The following is a 20,657-nucleotide window of genomic DNA, read 5'->3' as shown; positions in this document are numbered from 1 at the left end:
ATTGGTAAACTCAGTTCAAGTATTATCCCAGGCTATTTAATATATTTACTGAATAATCAAAATGAGATGAATGCAATAACCAAGTTGTCATGGTCAAAAGTATGGAAAGTACCATATTATTAACAGCTCAGCCTATGCCAAGCCCCTTGACCTTGTGGTTCTATTATAAAAGCTGGAATGTGGACGTGGCCAAGCAGAGGATGAAGGGAGGGAAGCAAGCCTCCTCGCCTGGTCAGCTGGGCCTGAGTCTGCAAAGCTGGCCCTGGGTTCACCCACCCACCTGACGAGCACGGCTGGCCACGTCCAGGCAGGGGATCTGAGAGAAGGGCGGTTGGCGGAGTCTAAGGAAACAGGTCGGATAAAAGTGTGCATGTTGCACAGGAGCAGAAAGTTTATGCAAGGTACCGTGCACAGCCAACAATCTTTAAGCCACAGTAAGTGCTCACTAGTAATGTGACTAAGAAATTTCTCTTCCCTTACTTTCTGGGCAGGGTCATGAATGGCATGTTGGGAGAAGGGCTGGTTGCCTGGGAAGAGGGCTGAGATGCCCCGGGATGCCTGTCACTCTGGGTGCAGGAGGAATGGTGGCTCAGAGCTGCTCAGGGGCCAAGCCCCATGCTTCTCACTATCACAGGCTCTTAAGAACAAAAGGAGAATGTATTTGGGCAAAAACTATTCTTTGCAAAACTGTAACTTTTGACTCAGGAATAAGATAAGGAAATCTGAACTACATCTCTTAGAAACATGAGTTTCTAAGAAGCAAATGACAGTATTTCTCAGGGGAAGAGGCCATCTGGTTTCAGGAAGAGCCCTGGAGCCTCTCTCCAGAGGTGTTCCTCACCCGAGGCTCTAGTTCTCTGTAATCAAACACAGCCAGTGAGCAATCGCCCAGCACTGGGAATACAGAGCTCCCAAATACCAGCATCTTTTAAGGAATTTGGAGGCATAAAAAGGAATTGGATATCTGAAAGTTGGAAGCATGGCCTGGGATAAAACTAATATTCTCCTGTGATAACACCTTTCATTCATCCTGTGAAAATGCTTCATGCAAACCCAGACATGCCTAGGAGTTGGAATCTCACTGGGTGACCCAGAAAGTCATTCAAGCTGATCCCGAATTAGGATCAACACAGTGAGGCAGCCCCATTCCCAGAGAAGGCCAAGTTTTCCCCTTGGCCTGATGCCATCTTTCCTGGTCTCCTGTCAGTTGGGATTGAGTTACGTCTCTTGGTCAGGCCTGGTGATTCGGATGAGATGAAGGCAGCGGTAAGGGCCAGAGATGAGTGTCAGGTGCCGAGGGAGGCCAGAGTGTTTGAGGCTGAGCACAGAACATTTGGAAACCAACTGACAAGGTAAGCACAGTACAGGCAGGTTCAGAGGCTGACTGGGAGCTACCCTGCTGGGTGTCCTTGTGCCCCCTTAGGTTTCTGTAATGCCATCTCATCCCTCAGGAGAGGCCAATTTTAAGCTGAGGAAATGGAGGTGAGGAAGGCTAAAATCAGCTTTCTGGAGAAGCTCTAGATTTCCAGCTCACACAGATACACAATTTGCACTTAAGGAAACCTGGCCCTGCTACAGGCCGACTTCAGACCTCCTGGCAGTGCGGGGCACTTTGTCCCTGCTCACCGGCTCCTGGCTCCCCACCCAGCAGCGCGGACAGCGACAGGACTGGTGAGCCCGGGCCAACCCCTCACTGCCAGCTTGCCAAGAACAGGAAGGTTCTCAGCCTGTTCCTGCAAAGGGCCCACGGGCATCCCCAGGGAGAGCTGCAGGGCCTGCGACTCGCTTCCAGAGAGGCTGAGCTCTGGGTCGCCTTCCTCGCTGGCTCAGCACATCTGAAAAGGTCAGGTGGGACCTGCAGCCCCATCAGTGGAAGGACCGTGTGTGGGAGACAACGGCCACAAGTCCTCCAAATTCTAGGAAGGTGTGGAGAGGAGGGGGAGCGAAGCTCTGGTGCCCTGATGCCTTGTCCTGGGTTTCCGTCTCCATCTCTCTCTCTCTCTCTGTCCCTATCTATCTCTGTGTCTCTCTCTATTTCTATCCATATGTCTCTATGTCTATTTGCTATCTTTAGTTGCTTCTATATCTATATACCTATATTTGTATTTCTCTCTCTCTAGCCTCTGTTATTGTACTCTTGCATTGTGCTATTTTTATCAAACCCTCACATCAGTTATGTGAGGAAGGTATAATTACCATTTGCATTTATATCCTGGAGAACGGAAGTTAATTTACACCATGTCAGTGGTTCTCAAACCTTTGCATGCATCAGATCTACCTGAAGGGCTTGTGACAACACAGAACCCAGTTTCTGATCTGGCTGAGCTGGGATGGGGCCCAAGAATCTGCATTTCCAACTAGTCCCCAGGTGACACAGCTGCTGGTCCAGGGCCCACACTGCAAGAGACAGAGGTGCCCACGACGTCACCTGCGGACACTCACGGCAGGGGGGCAGTGCGCAGGCCCCCCCACACTGAGGAGGCCCTGGGAGAGAGGCAGGCTCCTGTCTCACACAACTTTTGAGGTTGGGGGTTCTTGTCATGTTACCTAAATGGCACTTCCCCCTTTTCCCAGCCCTGCTTTTGGAGCAAAACTACTTCAGGTGTTTCAGTTGGGGTTCTGTCAACTGGGCAGAAACCATGCATACTTTGTACAGGAAAAGTTTAGTATAAAATATTATTAATTATTTAGAGGAGATAAGCTGTTCAGAGGAAATAAAACAAACCCAAGCCAATCCTAAGGCTGAGGTGGGTTATTGCAAGGGGGCTCTGCCCAAGCCTGCAACTGCGACTCCTCCGGCGAGGATGAGATGGGAGCCCCGGGGGTGTGAGCCAGCGGACAGCGGCTCTGGGCTGCAGCTGGGCCACAGGAGGCAGACTACAGCTGGGGAGCAAGGGAACGCCATGGGGGCTGGCAGGCCATGAGCTTCCCTGTGGGCTCTCAGGAGGCCAAGGCATGGGCAGGAATCCGGGCCAGCGCCAGCAAGCCCTCCTGTGCCAGCAAGCCAGGAACCTGGGCTGGGCCTCACACCACCAGGTATTCAGCATGTTCGCCCCTGCAGCCAGGGAGAGAGGTCCCTCCTCCACTGCAAACCTTCCGTGCCCTCTGCACAAGCTTGGCATCATGCCATGTGGTGAAGGAGAAATGGTTACTAGGCCCTGTTTCATTATCACAGAGGAAGGCATTGAAGGGAGCCTTTGGAGCTGAGAGCCACTAATTGATAAGCATGCACACTAATTGATAAGATCCACCTACTTAGACCTCCGTGAGGCTGGGCCCCCAGGGCTCTCGTGGGAGAGGAACAGGGAGCGGGCAGCCAGGCAGCACCATGTGGGAAGGTTCCCCGGGGCCAGGGCCTTCTAAGGGAGGGGAAGGGACCAGTTTCCCTGGACTAGGGCAGTGCACCCAGAGGCAAGCAAGGAGGAAGGCAGGCAAGAGGCCAGAGGCTCTGGGAAGGGGGATCAAGAAAGTGAGGAGGAGGTTTGTTCTGGGCCAGGAGGGGTGTGAGGTTCTCAAGGCTGGATCTGCGAGCTGGCGATGGAGGCTCCCAGGGAGGGTGGGGTGGGGGCGTTCGTGCTCTCTCCTCCAGGGCCCAGGGCCAGTGACCACAGACTTCCAGGAGGACTTTAAGCCCTAGGGTCTGGGACAAGGGGATTGTTGGAAATCCTTTCAGAAGGGAAATGATTTCAAGGCATGGAGCTGTGCACCACCCCACGGCCCCTCCAACTTCCCAGCTTGCTGGCCTTCGGTGACATTCCTGAAAGGGGGGCCACCCACCATTGCCATTCCTGTCCACACAGGTGTCCAGCCCAGGGTAGGGTGGCCCCTCTCGAGGAGCGATTTGGGGAGGCTGCCTGACTGGTGACCCTGAGAGTGTGTCCTGTCTGGGGGACCCTGAACTCTCTGGAAGGGTGTTAGCGGTGGGCTGTCTCTTCCATTTGTCCCTCCAGCCTTGCAGGCAGTTCCCACTTGGCTCCCTGGACACTGCCCTCCGCAGCCATCAGTGGGGCCGGGCCGGAAGGAGCACGGATGCGCAGAAGGAGGGAAGTGAGACGGTCTGTTTGCTGCTGGGCCCCTCTCTCTACGGGCCACAGCTCCTGGCAGGGGCTGCCCTGCTGACCACCCGGGTTCATGTAACCGGCCCCTCACCTTGACTCCTCAGTCCCAGGGAACTTGCCATCCCATGGCTTCCCCCAAAACCAGCTCCCCCTGGCTAACGGCCCTTTCGTTTGAATCCCCCCATTACCCTATTTGAAGGGACCATCTGTTTCCAGCTGGGACCAAGACCAATACCAGTGAGCCTTCTCCAGAATTCTGGGGTTTTCTCAGGTCCTGTCCTCTTGCAAGGATGACCTCCGGACCAGACTCTGGCCTCGTAGTCATATCTCTACCCTCCAGTGCTGTGGCTCTGGGCACAGGAGTCACTTCTGGGGCCTCAATTTCCCCACATGTGAAATGGACACAGTAGCAATGTGTGTCTGGTGGTGGGCATTGTGGGGAGTGAATGTGGGGTGCAGGAGGCAAAGACCTGGCTCCATGAACCTCAACTGCAGCCCTGCACCCGTCTCCTGCTGCCTTCCCCTCCGGGAGGGGTGCTGCAGAGCCGGCCTCCTGTGCAGCTGCCACTTAATCTCCGGGTGGGTGGGCAGGGAGCTCAGGTTTGGGCAGGCAGCCTCCCTGCTCAAGGCTGGGCCCTGATGAATGAATGAATAAATGAATGAATGAATGAATGGTAACCATTAATACAATTTCTTTCTGGAGAATCATAAGATTTTACAACCTGAGCAGCCATAGAGAATCACTGTAGTCCACACTTATAAGTGGGGAAAAAACAGAGGAGCAGATACCTCCCCAAAGTCGCATGGCTGGTGGCTGACTGTGCCCGCAGTCCCTGCCACCCCCACCCTTCCCCCCAGATCCAGACAGTGGCTTTCAGCGCGAGCCTGTGAAAGTGTCTCTCAGGTGTGTGCTTACGGCCCAGCCCTGCTATTCCACTCTGGGTGGACAGACCTCTCCCCTCTGACCCAAGGAAAACAAATTGGATGAATGGACCCTCCCCATAAAAATAGTCATTATTACCCTAGTTTTCCCCCACTGCTTATGTTTATATCCTGCACCTTCTTTTTTTAAAAATTCTCTTAAGCACTGGCCTTAACAACAAATGAGAAGCCAGTTCCCCCGTTTTCTGCAGACAGGTTCTCCTGTCTCTGTCCCAGCTCTGATCAGGTGACCCTCAGAGCAGCAGTCCTTGACTCCAGGAGGTCTTTTCCTGAAGCCAACAATAGTGACGCACTTGGACGCTGTGTGGCTCTGAGGAGGGAAGGGGACATTCATTCATCATTCCCAACACATGAAGCTCATGTCTCCTGGGGACTTGACTCAGGGCTGGGGCAGGGGTGGCAGTGAGGCGCTGGGGCACCCCCAGCCTGTCACCTGGGCATGGGAAAGGTGCAGGGTCCTCTCTCCAGAATGCACCCTGGGGCCTGGGCTTGGCAGGCTGGTGGAGGTCACATGTCATGGTGACGTTAAGGGGGGAAGAATGTCTCTTAATTTGTTCTCTGTCTCCACTCTCCTGTGCTCTGATGACCTTGAAGAGCCTTTTGTTCCTCCTGTCCCAGTTCGGTTTCCATGGGAACTGGAGTGGCAGTGTCATCACTCTGCTGAGGTGCATTGCCCCCAGGATGCCACGGACACCTAGGGGACAGACTAGAGAGAAGAATCAGCCATCTCAGAGATTACCCAGCAGGCAACTTCCTTACATTCTGCTTCTATTTGCTCCTAAGTTTTAGGTGTTTAGTTCTGGGACCCCACAGTCCTTGAGGCTGTAGGGGAATAAGTACTCTCTTCCATTTTGCCCCAATCTTTGGTCCTTAGTAGCTGTCCTATACGTGGTTGGTGTGTGATAATTACATACTGAGTGAATTCATGGGAGAGGGCTGTGAGCAGATGAAGTAATCTGATATCCTCTCAATAAATTCAAGTAACAACATTGGGCTCTGAATTCTGACCTGTCCCCAAATTTGCCATCTGACAAAATGACTTCATAACAGAGCCATGAATGGCTATAGATACATTCTATTTGAATTAGAAAAAATCTAATGGGTACATTTAAGAGGGGTCACTTAGAACCAAGCTCCTTCATAGCCAATGAACCTTCTGGAAAGGGCCTTGGGCTGCTCAAGCAGGACCCTGGACAATGGGCCAGATTTGGAACGAGCAGTCTCCTGACTTTTGTTCTCATGGAGCTGTTGAAAGCATGGACTCTGGAGCCAGTCTGCCTGGGTTCAAATCCCAGCCCTGCCTCTTAGGAGGCTGAATGAACCTGGGCAGGGCACCTGTCTGTCAGTGTCCTCATCTATAAAATGATGTGATAGTATATTCTATCCCATAGGTTTGCTGTGAGTATTAAATGAATAAATAAATGTGTAGTAAAACAGTACCTGCCCTTAGTGAGTCCTAGACATCTTATTATTGCCATTTCCAGTATTACTCTATGTTTCTCATTCTGAGATACATTTTTCCCATTCTGACATCTCTGAAATTGATTTTCTGTCTTCTTGGTTCATAAAATATGGTGTGCTTTACAATGGATTGTGTTTAGATTCAATTAGATACGTTACTGTTATTATCTTCACATTCTAGCACAATGTCTGATAAGTAATAAGGACTCCAAACACTCTTGGGGGAACTAATTTCTCTAGAGAATTAGACCCCCTATGTGTCTCTCCAGGTCTTCCCTTCCCGGAGCCATAGTGCTAAAAGCCATGCCAGTGACATCATCAGTGCGGGTTCAGGGATGGTCAGACTAGAAGCTCAGGCAAGCGGACAAGCAGCTGGTGGTGCCAGAGATGTGACTAGCTCATTGTCCCTCCTCAGCCATCAGACCAGATGTTGTGGCTAGCCCTTCAATGTTGGGTAGGTAGGTTGTCTCATTTTGCATCATTCTGACAATCAAAGGGAATTTAATGCCTGTACTAGTCAGAATTCTCCAGAGAAACAGAACGAAAAGGATGTGCATTATCTGTGTAAATAGATATACATATCTTAAGGAACTGGCTCACACAATTATGTGGCTGGCAAGTCCAAATTCTGTAGATTTGCATAGCCCAGGAGGGAGCTGATGTTGCAGTTTAAATCTGAAAACTGAACCAGAATTCTTTCTTGCTCAGAGGAGGTCAGTCTTCTGTTCTGTTCTGTTCTGGCCTTCAGCTGACTGGATAAGGTCCACCCACCTTGTGGAGGGCAACCTACTTTACTCAAAGTCCCCCAGCTTAAGCGTTAATCACATTCAAAACACCCTCACATAAATATCCAGAATGATGTTTGACCAAGTATCTAGGCACCGTGGCCCAGCCACGTTGACACTTAAATGCCCCGTTGTTGTGACTTGAGAAGATGTCCGGAGCGAAGGCCGTCCTCAGCTTGGGGAGACGGCTCCTGCTGCCATCTCACTTCCTGCTGGGCTGGGACTTCACAGTAGTGTCCTCCATTATCCCCACAGCAACCCTGCCCAGCAGGCAGAAATCTCTTCATTTTTCCTGTGAAGGAACCATAACCAGGGTTTAAAGGACTTATTAGTAGGTAACTCTGGGAAACTCTAAGATTGTTATTCAAATCCAGGTTTATCTGTCTTTTAGCTCTTGCTTGTCACGGATAATAATAATTATTGTTGGTATTGTTTCGTTATATTTAACACTTAGCCTCACTATATTTCAGGCACTGTTCTGAACACTTTACATATATTAACTTTCTTAATTAACTCAATATCCTAACCATCCCCTCGATCTGAGGAGGTGATAAAAGTCACTGGAAGGTGTGAAATGCCCACAGTCAACATTGCCTGGGCACAACACCTGCCCGGAGGGCTCTGTGCTGCCTGGGGCTGGTTGTCTCTCTCTCATCTGCCAGTCTTCTTCGCTGCTGTTTTTACTGAACAGCGGATTAATGCCTGCCGAGGACACACACACCACTCCATGATGTGCATACCGTATCAGCCCTTAGCACCTTCTAATTGCTTCTGAGGCTATCCCCTACCTTAGTTCCACACATCTGATGAGAAGAGGAGGATGTGTAAGGAACCAGGGATGCTGTCAACACCCCAGGGTCTCCTGGGTCCACCATCCCGCCCCCTCGTTTTGTGCCTTTTCTTAATTGCCAGCTGTTCAGCCCTACCATGCGGACTTTATCAGAGGAAAACAGCCTGCCCCTGAGCATTCACCCCGGGCTGGAGTCCTGATGTGCACAGGAAAGCTCTAAGGGCCTTCTCCTTGCCCTGACTCCTGTGCACAGAGGTCTCTGCAGTGAAAGCCTGTTTATGTTTCATGTCAGGCCAGAGCTTGATCTTGAGGGAGTCACAATACAAGAAAGTGCCACTTGGACTGACAGGCTGGTCGTAGATCTTTGGCACATGTAGAGGACACAGTTATTACTGGGTGTGAATGACGATGCTACAAAGGTCGCTGCACTCAGTGGGATGGGCACACCTAGGGGTGGGTTGGGTAAGAAGAGAAAAGGAGTGCTGACTTCATCTGGACAGTGAAGGGTAAGGAGGATTCTCTAGGGGCAAGGGCAGAAGGAAGGCAAAGGGGAGAGCCAGGGAAGAGGAAGCACCCCCCAGAGAGGGGACCCCACGCCTCCCACCTCTCCTGAGGTCATCCGTTGCCCTCCCTCACTGTGTGTGTCCTGTGCTTTGTCCTCTCTAGGAGAGAGCTGCTACCAGCTTTTAAACATGGCAGATCTCTAGCATCTTAAACAGCAGCACCTGATCCCCACCCTCCTCTGCCATCCCATTTCTGCCCAGACACCTGCTGTCCTGGTTCTCCCCTCTGCTTAGAGCCAGTCTTCCAGAAGGAGTTGTGTACCATTCATCTCAATTTTCTCACATCTGTGCCCACATTCTGCCAAACAGCTCTTGCTAAGGAAACTTCTTCAGTTGTCATGACATTCAGCCTCTCAGCAGCCCAGGCCGGTAGGTGTCCATCACCCCCACCTTGACATGCTCTTTCCTCTGCCCTCTGTGACCCAAGAAGGGGGTCATTGATTGGTGTCCTAGCCTTCTGACTGTCCTATTCAGGCTTCCCCAACTTGGGTGTATCACTGGCTCCGAACTGACATTAATTCCAGGAGAGTCCAGACATCACTGTGGCCCACACCCAGACTAGGGGCTTATGGAGGTCGGCTTGACCAATAGCTCTGGCTCAGGCCCATCTCACAGTGGGCCCTGTGAGTCCTGCAGTGATTTCTCCAGTTCCCGCATGCATAATCGGAATAAACACACTTAGCCACTGGCAAAATGCCTGCATTGTTTCCCTCACCTGGGATGTGGGGCATTATGGTGGGAAAGGCAGAATGGAAGCTGGTAGAACCACCCCTGCTTGGGAGGACAGCAAACCAAGCACAATGCTGCATTCCTGGAGGAGTTGGGATCAGTGCCGCCATCAAGGACTGGGAAGGTGAAGTGGTGGTGACTTCGGCCCGTCCCCATTCCTGCCTCCTGTGTGGCCTCCAGGAGACAGATGGGTCTTGGAGAATGACAGCATACTATCATTGGCTCAGCGAGGTAGTCGCTCTAATTGCACAAGGTCAGTTCCTAGGGTGTGATTTCATTGCCTGAGCAATACCTCTAATACCTGGTTTGAAGCTGCTGATCTGGCAAATGCCCCTCCTCCATACCTGCCTATAAGGCTCCCCAGAAGCTGTTTGCTTTCAGCTGGGGGTGACCCACAGAGCAGGGCCTTAGGAGTTTGGAGCAAATCCCTGCCATTCTCTGCAGGCAACTATCCTCTTCAGAATGTCTGTTGACCTGCTACTGGGTCTTAGTAGAGCTCAACCATGGATCACTTGTTACTGTGTAACCTGTAACATAATAAATCAATCTCTCTTTCTCTCTCTCTCTATATATATATATAATAATTATACATAGAGAGTAATAACATAATACATAATAGTATAATATAGCAATACAACATATATAGTATATATCCTACTTATATATATAATTATGTACTAACATATACACCCACAGGTTCTGTCGCTCTGGAGAGCCCTATTGTATATACTGATTTACTTCTACTCACCTAGTCCAGGCTACCAGCCTCTCCTGCCTGCACCGATAATTCTCTTTATAACCAACTTCCCCACATCTGCTCCTGCCCTCTCTCCATCTTGCACCCAAATTAATCTTTTAGAAATGGCAAAACGTTTTGTGGCCGTCCTATTTAAAACCTGCCAGTAGCCTCTTTCTGCTGCAGCCCAGACTCCTCTGTGTGGCCTGGCGCCAGGCTGGGCTGGCCCCTGAGAGCCTTGCAGGCCCATCGCGGAGCCCACCCATCACACCCGGTGCTCAGGCCCAGCCTGTCAGCATCTCCCACATCCCAGGGCCCTTCCCCTTGCTGGCTTGTGCATCAGCTGTTCCCAATGTCTAGGACACTTTCCTTCTCAACTTAATTCATTTCTGCTCATCCTTTGGAGCTCAATCCAATGTCATTTCCTCAAGGATTTGGGCTCCTTCTGTCACAGGGTCTCTCGTGGTCCTCTGTCCAAAGCAGATCTCCAAATGGGAATTCAGCACTCACTGTGGAACTCGTTTGGGGCTCCCTCCCACGCCTGCTGCCACTGTGGTGGCCTGGCAACGTGCGCACACACTAGGCCCTCAGGAACTGAATGCCCTGACCTCTCCACTGGTAGCTTCACCCTCAAAACCACACATCTTGTCCCTGCACTTTCTCCCTTGAAACTCTCCAGTGGCTTCAAATGGTCGATTTATCTGCTTGTCCATCTTCTCCCCTTGGATGAAGGGGCTTCAGAAGGTCACACGAAGTGGCTGATGTCAAGCATGATGTTTCTGAAGTTTCACATTGTGTTTTAAAAATGTGAAGGCTGACTTCCAATCTATAATATCCTTTTGCTAAAAAATAAAAATTATGCTTCCCCACAAAAATCTACAAGAGATGCTCCCAGCAGTTGCCTCATAGTGACGGGGGGCCCTCACATACCATCATGACCGTGAGCTCCCAGAATATAAGTACCTATGTTCAAGAAGTCCAGGTTTGATGTTGTTCATAGAAGGTGATGTTGAGGCACCCCCCACCCCCTTGTTCTGCCTCTGGGTTTCCACAGATGCAGTGGACAGGCCCCATTCCTGCTGACAGTGCCCCCCGTCACATACCTGGGGCTTTTTTTGCATTAAGAGTTTGCTCAGCTGCTATGCAGGGCAGTCCAAACCTGAAATTCTGGGGATTTAAAAACTCCAGGGAAAATAATTAGTGTATAAATCCTCCACTTTCCATTGCTATGTCAATTAGGAGCCAGTTGTGTCTTCCAAGAACATGCTGAGACATAATTAGACATGCAACTGATTTAATTGATTAGAGGCTGAACAATAGATGGAAGCCTTAGCAAAAGTGGGTAGAGAGAGGCTTCAGGTCACAATGCAGGCCTGACATCCATGAGAGGAGAGGGGGAAGGAGAGACTCCGGCAGGAAAACCCTCAGAATGTAGCGCAGCTCGGGGACGCTCCTGGTGACATGGGAGGATCATAGCACAATGGCCAGAGAGGGGCCCACTGCCCAGTCATGACTGGCACGACCCTTGAAGCACATGGCCTGGGTTTTGGAAGCTGATGCAGAGCCCAAAGTCACCAGCAGCGGGCAGCTGGCAGCCAGTCGCATTCCTGCGGCTGTCTGTCATAAAGGGCATCATTATCTCCTTTTGCAGTGGAGGGTAAGTAGCTGTCACCAGGCCAGGGGCAAGCTGTAGATCTAGGGCTTGAGTCTAGGTTGCCTGGCTCCAGGACCCACATGCTTAACCACCAACCTCTGGATTTAGAGAAGTGGTCACACTGTCACATGTGATGAGCAGAGCAAGCCTAGGTGCTTGCTAACAAGCAGAAGTTAAGGTGTATTGGAATCCTTGGCTGCATGTACGACAGCACCGACCACCTGAAGAAGCCGTTGACTGCTGCTGGTGATGAGAACTGCAGGCGATGACAGTCCCAGAGTACTATCCATGACGGGCACCTTGAGGCCATCTGCATCAGGCAGCTCAGATTTGTATGAGCCCATGGTGGTCTTCCCTCATTCTTTTTGCTCACATTAGTGACTACAGTCAATTCAGAGTCCCAGCCCTCCATGTTGCTGCAATGTCTGTGCACTAGTCCCTGTCTCCCTAGTCCCAAAGCCCACACTGTGTCCCCAGCACCAGGCTGCCCATCCTCTTTTGGGCCAGCGCCGAGTCCTCAACTCCGTGGCTGCATGCCGTGCAGATACCCGCAGAGCTGCCGTCCTATGTGCGTAGGTTAGGTGTGTAACCTAACAATGCCCACAGATCCCCCCACAACCATGGTCAACAGTGGTGGCACCCTAGCAAGCCAAGGGATCAGAGGGACGTGGTGATGCTCTGAGCCTGGCTGGCCTCTTGATGATTTCTGATATGTGGAGGCTGACCCCTCCCTCTGATCTGCCCTATGTACAGGAATAATAGGAGAGCTGAGCCTTGTTCGTCCAGATGGGCACACTGTCCACTCTTCTTGCACACGTGCTTGAATTCTGTCACAAAGACTTACCTTAAAACCCTGAGCAGTGTCCTCATGCAGTGCTGGGCACACAGTAGGCACAGTTTGCAAAGGGTGCTCAGTAAATCACTGTGGAACAAGAGAATGAATGAAGGCTGAGGGAAGGCACAGAGAGGAGGAGGAAGGTGGGGGAGGCCAGGGCGACCCTCTCAGTCAGCGGGGGTGTCCTGCTCCGGGAACAGCTGCAAGAACGAGGCTGTCACGTACAGAACATGTTGGTTTAGCTCAGCCCAAGGGGCCCTTGGAAGGCCAAGAATTAGGTGGAAAACCCTGGAATGGTGAACTTCATGAAGGAGGAGAGGACCAGAGGGACTGAAGGAGGGTAGAACAGCCTGGGGCGTCCCCATTAGTGGCTGGGTGAAGGGGCATGTACACACCTGGTGGGGGGAGGAGGTGGAAGAGAAGGCTCCTGGCTCTGCACCTGACCCCACTTAGAGGGAGAAGCTAGTGTGTACAGAGAAGCCACTTTGAATGGGGCCCATTCCACAAAACCTCATTCAGTTCTAGGACATTCCATGAGGCAGTTATTGCTGGTCCACAGCAGAGATTGACTCAGAGGTTGAATCTGGGTTTGTCCGTCTTTTCCAGAGATGGTGTGGACACAGCTCAGACAGAAGTGTTCCCAAATTAGCATTTCCTGCTCTTCACCTGTGTGGTATTTGAAGATAATGGTGATATGTTAATGCAACTATAGGATAGTAATGTTTGTCTGTACATAGTTTTCTATTTATAACTCTCCTTGTAAATCATTGACTATGGCAGTGGTTATTATCATCAGTTTAAAGGTCAGGAAGGAAAAATCAAGCTAAAGAATTGGGAATTCTCAGTTGCTGAGGGTCTCGGAGGTGGGTGTGCATCGTGTGTGTGTGTGTGTGTGTGTGTATTGTAAATGAGTGAGTAAAAATGTTACCATCTACTGGACTTTTTCATGAAGATCAGCTGAGGGACTTTCTACAGCAGCTTGCCCCACCGTCCTGAGACTGTAAGGGTAAAAATGCCCAGACGCCCCCCAGATGAAAGGCACTGACTCATGACATACAAAGGCCATCCTTAAGTGAATGTAATGAACCAAATGGGATTATCTGGGACAGCTCATTGAAATTGGAACTGCAGATATTTCTGGATCATCTTTCAGAAGAGGTTGTTCTAGGTACAGTGAATGTAAATTAAACAGTAGGGTGTGGAGGGAGGGGCAGTAATGTCGGCACCAAATTTTATATTGACTATTGATAAAGTTCTCTGCCCACGGTTCATTTCTTATGTTTTCTTCCCTGAGCTCTCACGTGGCAAAGGAAGCTGGTTGTTTCATTCTTCCCACCAGCTGTTGCATAGGATTCGACTGTCTTTTCTCCAGTTGAAATGAAAATGCAAATCCTTACGGAGAATACAGAAATGCACTCTTTTAAGCTAACTACATGTCACACATCACAATGGAAACCAACAGGATGACACCAAGCTTAAAGGAATGCTTCAAAAATGAAAATAAGGCATTTAAAAGGGCAGTGGGAATCGAAGGAAATTGTTAAGCTACAATATAAAAAGAACTAATTGGGAGAGAAATTCAGAGCAATCTAGACCATGTGACATGCAAGAAAGAAAGAAAGAAAAGAAAGTCATATTTAGAGGGAAATGAGTGAAACCCATGCATTCTCCTGGTCGGTCACCCTGGGAAGCTGGTGTGCTTGGGAGCAAGCAGGTCAGTGCTGTGGGGACTGTGACGGGCCTGCTTTGCCAGGGGGCGGTGGGGAGGGGGAAGGGAGATGAGTGTGCCTCCTGTTGCTCATTCCTGCTGCGTTTGCACCTCCTGACACTCCTGTGGGCTTGTTGCGCAGCATCTCCAGAGAATCCCTAGAGAAGCCCCAGAATCCTGTGCTCCCACTGTGCTTGGGTCTGGGAGGCTCCAGCCGCCCTGGGTCAGCACCCTGCGGAGAGCATGAAGGCTGGGGGCACCGAGAGCTCCTTCTCTTCCTTTGCAGACTTCTCCTCTCCAGCCTGCCCATCAAAGAAGTTCCTCCAGGATCTGTCCTACACCTGCTTCTCTTTCCACAGGCTCTGCTTTCTTCAAGGACAATCTCATCCACAAATTCAGCGGTAATTCCCATTTGCTGACAACTCTCAAACTCATAACTCTTACTCTTCTCACCCTCTGAGCTCCAGATTCACATATTCAAATGACTGCTGATCAGTGTCCTCAAACATACCTCAACTGCAATCATGCAAATGCAGAGATTGGGTCCCAAACCAAATGATACCAGTGTCCTGCTCTCCACGGCCACCACCAAAATTCAGCTCCACTCCAGGGCGGTGAGCGAGGCTCAGGGAGTCACCCGACTGTCTGCTTCTGCAAACCAGAGGCCCAAGCATTCTAAGTGCACCCCCAGGATCCCACCATTCTGTTATGTATTCCTCTCATACTTTCTTGAATCCATCTACATCTCTTCTGCTCCCTGGCTGCCTTCTTGGTCCCAGTCACCACCATTCCTCACCCAGACGCATCCTATTGCCCCTTCCAATCTGTTCTCCACTCTTAATCTAAACTATTTAGAATCCAAATTATTCTAAAAATCACAAATCATTCAGTGGCATTGCACTGCTCTTGAGACAACTATGAAGATCAGAAGCACCAGGGCAGCCTTGGTGCAGCCCAGGCCCTGCTGCCCTCCAGCCCCAGCTCCCAGCACCTTCCCTTCTCCCCATCCTATGCCCCAACCCTCTGGCTACCCCTGCCTCACCCCACCAGGTCTTTCTCAAAGCAATGCCCACACCTGGAGGGCTTTTCTTCAACCTGACTCCTGATTAAGCCCTCATGCTTCAGATCTCAGCTCAAAGGCCACTTCTGCAGACCTGGTAAGATGCTCTGTTACATGTCTTTTATACTTTCATTGCTCCGTATACCTCTCATGCACAAGACTGGCTGAAAGGGTAAGATTACACTGCATGTGAATTGATTAGGTTAACTTCCCGCTGGAATATAACTGCCTCACCCAGACGCATCCTATTGCTATGCAAGAGTATGTCTCTTTAGCCCACTGTGGGAACTCTGATCCCAAGCACATGCCAGGCCCATGGTGTCTTCACTTCCCTGCCCCACCGCTGCTTGAGGTTTGCTTGATGATGGATGTGAGTGAGAGGCCTGGACGGTTCTGCAGGCCTCTGGGGGCTATGCGTTTCTGCCTGGGAAATGCTGCCTCCCTCTGGTCATCTGCAGTGATGTGGACAAGAAAGGGCTGTGGGAGGGCCTGCGGGGCAGGGGCAGAGGGAGGTCAGGACAGCCAGGGTTTTTCCAGGTCCATGATGAATGGCTCTGATTCCTTTTATTTTCACTTGGAGTTTGAAAAATATCCTGGGAACTGTGTTCACAATTATAACCAGAAAAAAGGATGCATAATTCAATCTATGCCTATGTTTGAGCTCATAGGAACTCAGTAAAAATCCTCACAATACTCAGACTTGTTCTCTGCAAACTGTGAACTCTGTGCACATCACAGGTGGTAAATGGCTGATAATAACCAGGGTTAGGTGTTGTTGGTCACCATTTCTCCAAAGATTAAACTGAGGAGTATAAGCAGGTGTGGAAGGCATGAAGGTTTTGCGTATAATTGGCACTGTCTTTAAATGGCATATTTTAAATGTGTAAACCATTACTTACTGGCTTGATGGTGAATAATTGAGTTTTATACCCAAAACCTTCATTTTCAGTCTTTTCTTTTGATAATTTGTTATGAATATATCCACGTATTTTTACCTGGTTCTTTCCTCTTGTAACCACCAATATGAGCATTGTCATGTGGCCATAAAACAGACTGAGATGACTGGTCAATGAGCAGTCAGAGCAATCAGATTGGAACCATCCGTCCAACTTGGCTGGGGGCTCCCAAAGGGCAGGGACCATGTCTTATTCAATTGTTTTCCCAGCATCTGGCAGGATGCTCAGAACACAGAAGGTGCTTGTTAAACACTTGCTGAATAACTGAGTGAATGGTTGTAAGTTAAGTCTGGCCTAAAGGGATGGCCTGGAGGACTTCCAAGGACAGCCTAATTCCACTTCTAAGGAACCATCTACCCTTCTTCCCTGGAAAGGTTTTTGTTTTCCTTTTTTTAAAAAAACAACAACAACCTAATTTTCAAGTGCAGAGGAGGAAGGAATAGTAAGTGTAACCTGGCTGGGGGCGGATATCCTTCGAGGAGCTTTGAAGGGAAAATGTCATCGTGAGCAATGACGCATTTCATGGTGGAAGGTGGGGGCTCAGGCAGAGAGGAGGCCATTGAGGGAGCCTGTGGTTGAAACTGGGAAGAGAGACCATAAAGGGGAATGGGGTGGGAAGCAGGGTGAGAGCTGGTATTTTCTGAGGGTCAGGCAAAGCAATCCTAAGATTTGAGATACCATACACATGTCATACACATGAGCAGAGCCTTACAGACGAAATTTCCTTTCTAAAGAGAAAACTTTAAAAGCTTTGGAAAGAGACTAGTTTTCTCTTTCAGATGCTGCCATGAAAAGTGCCCGCTGCTATTTGAAATGCATGTGGAATGAGTGGTCAAGGTCAGCGCTATACAGCAGGAAGGCTTTCTCCCCATTCTTAAGTAGCCTGAGTGGAGCTTGGCAACCAGTGTAGGTGGTTCCGTGGGGCTGTTGCACACGGACAGGCAGGAAACACAGCAGGTGGACGCGGGATGTGGTCTGTGGCTCTCATGAGGGTCCTCTAACAGAATCCAATCAGCGTCTGCACGTAAGGGACGTGCAGTCACACTTGGAATGAATTTGCTCAGAATGGCTCAGAAATGCTCCTGAGTTTACAAATTAGAAATATTTATGAAGAAGTATTTAGAATCATCTGTGGCTCTTAGGCCTTGAAGGTCGAGGTTGAGTACCGTCCGCCTAAGCAGCTCTGAAAGTGTCCCAGTGTGGCTGACAGCCCTCGACCCGCTGGGGACTGAAAGGGCCATGCGTCCAAGCCCACACCCTCTCAAAGAAGGATCGTGTCGGGTCACCTCACTGACAAAACCCTTTGATTGCTTCCCACTGTACTTGGAATAAAATCCCAACTCGTGGCCACCTTTCTCAGTCAGGCACGGCCTGAGCCCCCCTCTCCTCCCCAGTGCTGGACCCTCCCTGCTCTTTCCTCCCCGCCTCCTCCCACAGGACTGTCCCAGGCATCGCTCCCTCTTTCCAGAGGCAATCCCTCCCACCACCTCCCCTGCTCATTTCCTTCTTCCTCACCTTTCAGCCCCACCTCCTCGTAAGTCTCAGCTCCGTGGCACCTCCTTGGACACAGTCCCTGCCTCCTTCCTCAGGTGCCGCCCGGCCGGGCTTGACCTCAGCACCCTGTTTATTTCCTTCTCAGTCCTGAGTGCAGACTCCAGTTCTCTCCTTTAGGCTTTTCTGTCTCTCTCCCCACTCCCTGAGCCAGACAATTAATTCCACAGGTGCAGAGGTTATACGATCTTGATTGCCGCTGAGCCCGTGGTGCCTATTCCTGCTTCAGGCACATGGAAGGTGCTCGATAAATATTTGTTGAATGAAGGATAGTGTAGGAAAATAGAGGCAATGAGAAGTCAGAGACCTTTTGGCCATCATATGCATTGACCCTGTGTTTTCTGCCGTGAGATGGCTGTTGGAAAGCCCGGCAGCCCGCCACCAAGCCTGGAGGGAAAGGTCAGGGTGGACGGCTGCTGGACCAAGGTCCAGGTTCTCCTGCTACTGGTCCGTGTGCAACAGCGTGTTGAGGGTTCTCCTGCTACTGGGACGCTGGGAATCTGGGACACATGCGAAGAGGAACAGCTCCCCCCACAGGACTCTCTTCTCATGTATGAAAAGGCTGCTGGGGCACCTGAAGATGGGCGTGTCCATTGGGCAGGATTGTAGCCTAGTCTTCACCTGAAGAAGAAGGAGGCTGAGAGGGCTACCCAGGTGGGAGGCAGGGAGGTGCATGCACTTCCTCACCCTGTCCATCAGGGGGCAGTCTGGGTCCCGCAAACCCTCCCCCTCTGTCTCCATGGACCGGACCCAGCTGGACTCCTCTGCGGGAGGGAACAGATGGCAGGTGAATTCCTGAATGACCATGGCTGATCTCTCAACAGGCTAGGAGAAAAAACGGCTACCACTGTGAAGGTTCAAATCACATGGGGTTGCCCTCTGTCTCCTTCATGACTGAGTTTATTTAGGAGGCCATTTGGAAGAGGACAGTGACATTGAGTGCAGGCACCCAAAGGGACCCTACGGCATGCCCATATCACCCACTTTCTTCCTGCCAGCGGCCAACCCCACTCAGCCTAGATTTCTCCACATGCACTACTGCTGCTTGGTGGAAGAATGAAGCTCAAAGCATATGTGAATGTATCCAGACTCTCATTAATTCCTTTGTTGGGATTGAGGAATTTTGCCTCAAATGTGAGAGTTGAGTTTATTTTAGTAGCAGCTTCTGCGTAAAGTAAATGATCCTATTAAAGAAAAAGTCCGCATCATTTCTGTTTCTACAACTCCTTCCTAGACATGTATTTGCCACAAAGAAGCCAACATGCTTTGTAGCTGGTGTCTAACAGGTGTCTAAAGGGCCATCCAGAGTATGTGTCCCACGCTGGTCCTCTGACTGCACCAGGAGGGACAGGGTGGGTTTTCTGAGGATAGCATTCTGATTTTTGCTCTTTATTAACAATGCATATGTAGCTCTCCTTTCCCAAATTGCCATCCAGGCTTGACTGGCAAATGTGTCCATGGAGGGGCCCATTTCTTGCCCCCTGAGTTCATGTCGGCCCTCTGATGAGCATGTATGTATGCAATCCCCAGCCAAGGGGCGTCCCCACAGGCACCCAGCCACCCACTCCCAGAGTTTCCTGGCTTTTTTATTTTCCCTCACCACCATGAAGGCAATTTCACCCTTGGTGTTACCAGGCACTTTTCCCCAGGCTAGTTCAGAGGCCCTGCCCCTGATTTGTCCCAGCCTCATGCACCAGTCTGTATACCTTGCCATAGACTGAGTGTTTGTGGCCCCCTCAAAATTCATATGTTGAGCTCCTAACCCCTAAGTGATGGTGGTAGGAGGTGGGGCCTTTGGAAGTGAGTAGATCCTGAGGGTGGAGCCCTCATGAATGGGATTAGTGCCCTCCCAAGAGAGACCTCAGGGAGCTCCCAGTCCTTTCTGTGGTGAGGACCCATCTATGGACTAGGCAGCAGGCTCTCACCAGACACAAAATCTTGAGGAGCTTGGTGTCAGACTTCCCAGCCTCCAAAACTGTGAGGAACTGGGTGGGTTCCATCAGCCACCCAGTCTACAGGACTGTCGTTATAGCGGCCAGACAGACGGACACACACCCGCTTGCCACAGGCGGGCTGCTGGGCCAGATGCGGGAAATGCCTCCACACGCCTCAGGGCTGAGCTGCTTTTCACAACTTAAAATATTGCTTCTTGTTCCAAATCAAAGCTCTGGCACGCTGTTTCATCCTTTCGGAATGGTTTAAGTGAGGGATCTTCAGTCAACCTCCTTTGTAAATCTGAATTGTTCAGTTCTGTGGAGGTTGACTAGAGAAGAAGAGAAGTCAATAGTCAATGTCTACTGCTAAAGCCATTGTCAACAGAAACTTGGTCTCAGCTTAAAAAATACTCAAGTCCATTGCCAATATCAAATATCCCAGCTTCCTCTGCCCCTTCCCCATGGTTTGGTGATATCAATCATTGTGCTAATTAATGCATGGATGCAGACTGCCAGTTCCGTGGCTCTCTATAGTGGATATTTTCAAAGTTACATATTATTTAGGCAATGTACATTCTGAATATTTAATACTAGAGCATGTGTGAAAATTACCTGGGAGAGGCAATGACTGATCTAAGAACCCACATTGCCAATGTCCTTCCCATGGACTGTTCCCATGCTCTACACCTGGCCCGCAGGCTGAGCCCTGACTCCTCGTCCAGCTCTCGCCCACCGCCTTCTCCTCCCCACCTCCACGCAGTCTCACCTCCACACTAGTCTAGATAGCGAGGCTGCATTTTTAGTCTAATGAAAACAAGAAGGAAAAGTTTGCTCAAACTGGCATTGAATCTTAATGGGAAGCCAGTGTCATATATTTAAAATGAGAACGAGTTCT

The sequence above is a fragment of the Manis pentadactyla genome, chromosome 13 (genome assembly GCF_030020395.1).
Source record: "Manis pentadactyla isolate mManPen7 chromosome 13, mManPen7.hap1, whole genome shotgun sequence".
NCBI classification, from domain to species: Eukaryota; Metazoa; Chordata; class Mammalia; order Pholidota; family Manidae; genus Manis; species Manis pentadactyla.
The sequence above is the reverse complement of the archived record's forward strand: the minus strand, read 5'-3'. Positions refer to the sequence as shown.